The sequence below is a fragment of the Clarias gariepinus genome, chromosome 27, assembly GCF_024256425.1.
Source record: "Clarias gariepinus isolate MV-2021 ecotype Netherlands chromosome 27, CGAR_prim_01v2, whole genome shotgun sequence".
NCBI classification, from domain to species: domain Eukaryota; kingdom Metazoa; phylum Chordata; class Actinopteri; order Siluriformes; family Clariidae; genus Clarias; species Clarias gariepinus.
Window position 1 is genome coordinate 2,267,344 of NC_071126.1, and position 8,870 is coordinate 2,276,213.

The following is an 8,870-nucleotide window of genomic DNA, read 5'->3' on the forward strand; positions in this document are numbered from 1 at the left end:
ATTTCACTCTTAACTTGAGCAAAACAGTCGCTAGAATCGGACGGAGTGACTTTGTGCTGGCGGAGGTGTGGCCAAGCACCGCTGTGTGAAGGACATGAGAGCCGGGTAGGTGGCAAAGGAAGAGAATGTAGATAATTAGTGCTTGTACCTCCTGTTTCCAGTTCTCCTAAATAAACATTTTAAGTAAAAATTTTCTCTTTCTCACACACACACACACACACACACCTTATTGCTGTTTGAGATCTGCATGCGCATTCTGCATCTCTCTCTCTCTTTCCCTCTCATACACCCTGCTCTTCACTTTTTTCAGCTGACAACTATTAGTTAAATTATATTTTATTCCAGCTACGTGGCTTTTCCTTGGTTTTAGATTTAGTTTTAATAAACTTGATTAGTTTTAATAAACCCAATAAGCTTGGTTTATCAAGTTCAGCAAAGGGGAAACCCTATTCCGCCACCGCAGCTTTAGCCTTGTTTTTAGTAAATGTTCGTTTTCGCTGACCTGCTGAACGCGGCCCCTCCGTGCTGAGGTTAGCTGGGTGGCCGCTGACTGTGAGACATTATTGTCCATTACACCAAAATGGTCGAATGCACCCTGCTCCTGTGCAAATCATACTGTAGGGTCTGGAAAGTGAAACCCATTCCGCAAGATAACAAAACTATACTCTTTGAGCAAACATTTAGTCTGAAGGACAGAAAACCTCTTGTGAGACGGTGTGTATGGCGTATGTTCTTGTAATAAGCTTGTGTGAGAATGTGGTCACCGCTCTTAGCACACAGGTTAGCTTAGGTTGGGGTTTTTTTTGTGCCAATTTGTTTTTGTGGTTTCAGTGAAATCAGAGATACTTCACTGTTTTGCTTTCGGTGGAGTCAGCGCCGGCGTGTGGTTAGGAGTCAGAAATAGGCACCGTGTCTCGGCTTCCTGTTATTCTAGAAGAAAGTGTGATAACGTTTGTGAGTAAACAGAAAGAGAAATACGGAGGTACAGTGACGAGAGAAACAGAAAGAGAATCCTAGTCCCTGTGTGTATTTAAACCACACTGACTTACTTACAGCGTATAGAGAGAGACTGTCCAAAATTAGACAAGATATCAAGGTGAACTTAGGAATGTAATTACAGTGCACACCACATTATCACATCTCTCTCTCTCTCGTACAGTATACAGGATACATATACTCTACAGCACATACCAAAAGCACAACTGGAATCTTCAATGACCTGTAAACAACAGGTTTTCACACACTCCAGCCTTTGGGGAATTAAACCCCAAATTCCCAATTCCAACCTAGAGTGTTAGTTCCCTAGATGTGAGTGTGTGTATACAGTATGAGTGCGTGTGCATGTACAGTACACTGGTGCGCTTATTGTACAATAAACCCCTTCCTTTTCAATTTGCAGTAAAGATCGTCCCTCTTAAAAGAAAAAAAACATACGCAGGCCTTAAGCTTTAACAAAAAACCCTTATCGTAAGTTGTTTTTCACCTTTCTGGCTACCATTTCCTTTCATCCGTCATGTCTACTAGGGCACTTTTAGGATGGGGGGGGGGGGGGGGGGTGTATGTTATGGTCCCATGTCAGTAATACAGTTCATATGAGTTCTTGTGAGTCTGATTGAGTTAAATCTTTTTTCAGGATCATTGCGGTCTTTTGCTCTTTATTTTCAAATTGTGAAATCAGGGAAGACCCATACAATCATCTCAATGCATACATACATACATACATTTCTAACTATTTATATTTTGCTCTCGGTTTCCCTTTTACTTCTAACTGTTTTTCATTGCTGTATACATCAAATTAGTCGTCCTTCAACTGGCCTAGTTGAAGCGTAGCCTGTAGGCTGTAGGCTGCGTAACCAGAACCTCTCGTGGATACAGCTTCACAGTACAGTATATGATTTTGTCCGTGATAATGAATATAAATTGCCAAAAGCCATTTAAGCTTTATTTTTGGTCTGTCTTCCACAGACAAGTTTGAAGGACATGTAGACCACTTTGAGAAATTTAATATTGCTCCATGGGAGGAAAAAAAAAAGTGACAGATGGATTAAAATTTTTTTTTTAACATCTTGCAGCATGTCTCGGTTCTGACAGTGTGAAGCTAAACAGTATCCCTGCCTTTATGAACTTGTAAAATATTTAAAAAAAAAGGTATCTGTGCCAAGGCGTATTTTTTTTATTTCACTGACCAACTTTGCATTTAATATCACTGAACATTGTGAGGAATCAGAATATACAAAATATATTTTGTGCATTCCGTGTAAGTTATGTATGCACGCCTCAAAATCCATTACATGCACACATTAACAAAGTCATTTACGCAACAAGCTAAGAACAAGCCCAATTGGATTTATGAATAACACGAAACAAAAATATAACCACTGTTATAACTCTATATAACTGCTTGATATGTGAAAAATTAACACTACTATGCAGATATTATTAATCAAGCTGACTGTTTAATGCTGTTTAAAGGAAGCGGTTTAATGCACATAACGCTCTGAGGTGTTTTTTTTCGTAATACCTTTTTCACTTTTTTGATATCTTAAATGATATGGAAATAAATGCATTATAAAAATCCCTAATAAATAAGAACCCTTCAGTAACTCATGATATGCCTAAGCTTGGAAATGCAAATCTCTTGTTTGGGTTCCATCAATTTTGCCGTACTGAAATTGATTGAGTCCTGCAGATTATGTCTTCTTACTAATATAGCAGTTACAATATAATGCTGTTTTATTGCAATTCAAAAATTAGCATTTGGATATTGAAAGAATCAGCATGGTATTTCTGGATAATACGATCCAACGTTGTTTGCTGGCTCAAGTAGAATAATCAATGTTTTTGCCCTCGGGTCTAATTTTGCAGATGTTTTGACAACACTGACTTAATTAGACATGAGGTATGTTTTATAGACAGGCTTTAAATATACACTCACTGAGCACTACATCAGCAACACTATATACTATGTATAATAGTATATAATAATCCATGGCATGAATTCCACAAGATATTAAAACAAATTCCTATTTTCTGGAGATTCTGGTCCATGCTGAAATAATTGAATCATGCATTTATTGCAGATTTTCAGGTGCATGTTGAAACCGATCTAAAATGACTTTTACCAGTTGTCGCCTGCCTTAATGCTAATACACATGCTGTGGCAATTTAAGTATTGATTAACTGGTATTAACAAGCCCTAAGTGTCCTCACACCATTATTTCACCTCCACCAGCTTGGACTGTTCTCATGTTTGGTCCATGGATTCATACTGATGATGATGATATCCAATTCTGACTTCTCAACAGAAATCAAGATTTGTCAGACCAGACTGACATTTTCTTGATCCACTGAGTCACACAACAGAAACAGATTCTTGTTCTTGGCTTTAAGGACAGGAAACTAATACAGTTGGTCTATTGCTCTTTTAGCCCAGTTAATTTTGAGATGCTTTTCTGCTCGTCACAGATGCACACAGTGGTTATCACCCAAATGATGACTGGTTCACTGTTAAATCTGGTTCCTTTTAAGGTTTCTTGCAATTGCCATCTTAGGGAGTGTTTTTGTCCCACCACTGCTATCAGCTTGTTCTTGAGGGGAAAGTCTGATAATAATGATTTATACATATTTTCTCAAACATTTCAAGCTAATTTCCACTTTTTTATCCTGTAAGGCTGCTTTGCAACAATGTACTGTAACAATGTAAACAATGTAAAATGAATCTGATTAACAAGTGTTTTTTGTCAGTTTAAATCACTCTGACCATTCCCTGTTAAACAATTTTATCAACTGCAGAACTGCTGCTCACTGTTTCTTCTTTATTTCTTTGTTGCACCATTGTGCGTAATCTCTTTGTTGTAGAACTGTTGTGGATAAAAAAATCCAGGAGATCATCAGTTATAGAAATAACCCATCCCTTCCAACAATTATACCACAGTCATGCCAAAATCATTGAGACCACTTTTTTCCCCATTCTTGTGTTTGATTGTATGCATTTAACTACTGCCGCACAAACAGCTGATTAGGGAATTGCATGAAAGAATATTTGTATAGACGCTCCTAATAAACTGCTCAGCCAGTATAAACAGTAGTTCTGTCATTAAATGGTATTTACATTCAGGCAGCATCCTACAATTGATCTAGAATAGGATGGCCTAAAATTTAATTCAATAAAAAAATATGCGCCCTGCATAGGAAAACTGAAATCTGAACATATCTGTCACTGTGATTTTATCACTAAATGCAAATTGCCTAGATTGATTCCTAAATCTTATGGACTTTTGGTGGGAATAAATGATGTAGACATATACGCAGCCATGAGCAGCATTTAGTAACATAAGATAACGGAGTTCTGTATGTACACACATGTCTGTTAGGGAGCATGATGTGGGCCTACAGTACAGTTATGACATCATCGCAAAAACTGAATAAGGTTTCTTGCACAAAATGAAACCCAAAACCTGAATTAATTGATGCATGTTTGCACAATATTGCACAACCGTGAACACATTATGTATATGATACCTGATCCCTAATAGCTATAAATATGCAGTGATAGAAAACAGTCTTGATGTCTGATGTCTGGCGCTCTCTGTCCATGCTGTCGTTGGTTGGCATGCTTGTGGCACAATAGCTTGCACGATGGCACCGCTGATCTGTACATTATGAAAGCAAAAGCGACTAAATCAAAGCACTCTGTTCATCAAAACCACAAGCCTGGTTAATATGATAATGTGTGGTGTGTGTGTATGTGTGTGTGTGTGTGTGTGAAAAATAATGGGTGACGACTTGTGATGAAAAAGGCTGATGAACAAAAGACAAGATGTGAGACTCAGACATGCAACATAACAAATCATATAATCCTAACTGTAAGGTGTGGATTCTATGCTGTATAATGCATTTATTTATTATTTTTTAAATAAATAAATAAATAAATAAATACAATGCACACATCAGTGCCCCACTCCACCCCCACCCAGCCTTGTGTGCTTACATCTGTGAGGAACAGCCTATAAGAAGAATATGAGCTCCGACAAGGTCAACATCACAGACAAAGCTATGCATCTGCCCATAAAGCCGTCGCAACGAAACAACAACAACAACAACAACAACAAAAAAACTACCATCTTACCCCACTGTGTGTCTGAGACAGCGTGTTAGTCCTGCTTCGCGCGCGTCCTGCAGCGCTCCGTCATCTCTCCCATGCACGCGCTAGCTCTCCGACCTCTTTGTGCGTGCGTGTGCGCGTGTGCGTGTTGCTGATGCTGCGCGCGCTCATCGCCCTCCTCCACTCCTCCTCCTCCTCCTGCACGTGCTGGAGGGTGTGGCACCGGCAGCCTGGCAGAAGAATAGTACACTACCCTAGTAGCAAGATATTGTTCTACTACTTGGGTGTGTTATTTGTACATGTGCATGTAAGATCTTCACACTGTGGTACATCGATCTGCCATGGTACAATGGTACATGTATTGTTCTGTAAGGATGGTACTGTGAAGCACGTGCCAGGATACAGTCAAACATATGTTCTGCATGTTTGTATTTACCTGTCGTTGAGGGCAAAAGACCTTTCAGAAATAGGTAAAAGGTTAAAGCTAAAAAATAACCTGATCTAATGTAATCAGTGATATTATAATTTCAAGTTGAAACCCAAGTACATGTCTGTCTATAAAAATTAAATTTTGTTATCTTACACCATGTTTTTTTACGCTAAGTTGTACTTTTTTCTCTCCCTGTTTGGTAACCGGAGAGTGAATCACAGATGAGAAATCAAAAAAGTAAATCAGATAAATATTAAGTTTTGTCTTAAAACGGCTCCAGTGCATTTAAATTCACTTATACCACTTCAGCACTTAAGTGTAGAGTAGAATAGTAAATCCGGCACATACCTGTTCATACCATAGCATCTTATTTCTACTTATGGTGCAGGTTTGACTTCAGGCAGATATCGAAGTACTGCAAAAGTTTTATTAAGTTATATCTTGTTTTGCATGATGCTGTGACAAAATCTACCTGGACAGACATACACACAGACAGGCATACAGACTAAAAAAAAAATTCTGAGACTGGTTTTATGTCTTCAAATATATGAAACGTAAAGATATAATTGAAAGAGTGAGTTCTGACCAATGTACAGTACAGACAAATCCTTTGCTTTATTTATATAGATTATGGTCATATTTACTCTGGCCAATGTGTAACTGGGTGTTTTAAGGCTCTGAGTTACTGACCCAGCTTTGCTAGGTTGCCGCTGTTGGGCCCTTGAAGATGAATGAATGAATACTAAATGTACAATACTATAACAGTAATATGTACAGTATCTTATATCATACAACATATACTGTACAAGCACCTGCTAAATACCTGGTAAACTTCGGTAGCCACTGTGGTACCCATGAAATATAATGGTATTCTCCAAATAGTGGATATGGTGGTACATATCATAATACTACCATGGGTTTCACCGAAGTGTTATATTACCTACCCTGATACTGTACAAAGTCGAATGGTGCCTACCATGGTAATGTCTGAAGTACCACTGTAATTCTATGGTATGTTGTGCTTTGTAGTATAGTTTACCATAGTACTCTATATTATATGCATTGGTAAAATGTGTAATGGATTGTTTTTTGAGTTAGATGATGGCAAACTTGCTGGGATTGTAACAACGTGACAATTAGTAAAGTTGACTATTAGTAAAGTTGTATCTTGGTATACTTCTAAGGGTAGTCCATTACTATATACTTTATTACTATATTATAACACTACACCTGATAAAGGTACACTGCAATGATGTCTTCGCACAGTGTGTGGAAATGCTTTTACTTTTACTATTAAACATAATCATGAGTTCTACTGTTGTATTTTGTATTTGTATACTAAATTTTTAAGTGATTTTCTACCACAGTCATTCACATTTTTTATGACCACATTTCTTCCTCGAAAATAGTGGTTTAGAATTATCCTTCCAGGTTTTATTTATGCATTTTTTAGTTCTTTACCCAATGTTAGTAGTTTCAGCAATCTCTTTAGTTTTTTTTTTTCTTTGCTTGATGCAGGCAATAATTCTTGAAACAGGGGAACATGTTTGCTAAAACCACAGGATATATCTTCTGACATGGTTGTTTGAGAAATAAAAAGCTAGTCACTGCATTAGTTAGGGTTAAATAACTTGTTGCAGCTGAGCCATATTAATCAATCCAGTAAATATTCAATGGAAGGCTCTTAACTATTTGCTTAGTTAATTCCAGATGGGGATTTATTTATTTATTTTTAGACAGGCAGGGTATGAGGATGAGTAAAAAATTATTTGCACTCTGTTCATAGAATTTTTTTCATGTAACATAAAATATTATTTCACACATTATCTCCTTCCTTTTCAATACACTTTATTTTTTAACAAAAAAAATTATTTTCTCATAAAAAATGCTTTAGTCTGAGTTGCAAGCCCTTCTTCATCGTAGGGCTGCTTTTACAGTAGGGGAAAAACAGTTGAAAACCAGATGGAGCAAGATCAGGACTATAGGGGTTACTTTAACACCTCAAAACATTTCTTCTTTTTTCAGAATGTTGGCAGTGGGGGCCGAAGCGTGAGGTTGTTTATCATCAGCTGTAGACATGGATGGGATCCTTCTTGATGGCTAACACTCTATGGAAGTTAGATGGAAATTCTCTATCCATTCATACACATTTCTTCCCGACAAAACAACTTCTCCATACTGCGCACAAATTCTCCGATAAATAATGGCACCAGGTACAACCAAATTACTGCACGGTGCTCTTTATTTGTGCAAATCACATCCATTTTTGCTCACACCGCAGTTACAAATGAACTGATGTACACGTTCACATCTGCTCAGCAGTGACTGTGGAGACAGTAGCCTTGAATGGAATGAGCTGATAAGACGGTGCAGCCAACTTAAGCTTTAATATAACCAGAATGTGGCTCACTTTTTACTCACCATTAAGCTGCACTACCCTAAGCACCATTAGACTATCCTGTTAAATTGCCTATGCTATGAATAGATTTAAAAATGTATGATATGATATAATATAGAATTATACATTTCAAAATTAGTCATCCATTCACTAGATTTTGAAGCATGGCTCTGGGGATTTGTGATCATCCTCCTACAAAAATATTTGTGAAAAAGAGTGGGTGATGATGTTGTGTGAGGAGGCCCGACGTGTAATGTGCGGTCCAGTGCATCTTAAAAAATTCAGTGGTAAAGGCTGTGTGTAAGGCACTTAAGTTCTTCCAGTCCACACTTCACATGCTCCAGGTCTTCATGGAATTCTTATGTGGTGAAGTTGTCTTGTTAAGTTGGAACAGAGTTATTCCTGGCGATTTAGCAGTAAGTGGTTTCCAGGAAACTTAGGGCACTAATCCTTAATGGGATGCCAATCCATCAGGGCACACACACACACACACATGAATACACTTACACATTACAGGCAATTTGGGAATGACAATTAGCCTAATCATGAAACGTGATCACCTGGACTATGCAGACAGACTTGAGGCGGGAATCAAATCAAATCAGGGAATCTGACTGCCCTAGGACTTTTAGTTTGCATGTTCTCTCCACGCTTGGTGGGTTTCCTCCGGGTGCTCCGGTTTCCTCCCACAGTCCAAAGACATGCAGATTAGGCTAACTAGTGTTTCAAAATGCTTGTAGTGTGTGAATGTGAGTGTGTGTATGTGTGGGTCTGCCCTGCAATGGATGGATCGGCACCCCGTCCAGGGTGTCCCCTGCCTCATGCCTTAGGTCTCTTGGGATAGGCTCCAGGTCCTCCTGACCCTGTAGACAGAATAAAGGAGTATAGATGATGATGATGAGTGAGGTTTAGCATTTTATAGGCAATTGAGGAACCAC

General features: G+C 38.3%; 1 protein-coding gene across 1 annotated transcript in view; it reads right to left on the reverse strand.

The window, feature by feature from the left end:
- Positions 1–5,221, reverse strand: part of cracd (capping protein inhibiting regulator of actin dynamics) — a 38,879-nt gene extending 33,658 nt beyond the window's left edge. The window contains exon 1 of the mRNA XM_053488562.1: positions 5,129–5,221. The gene's annotated coding sequence lies outside the window, so the exon portion shown is untranslated. The remainder of the gene's footprint in view (positions 1–5,128) is intronic.
- Between the last annotated feature and the right edge of the window lie 3,649 nt (positions 5,222–8,870).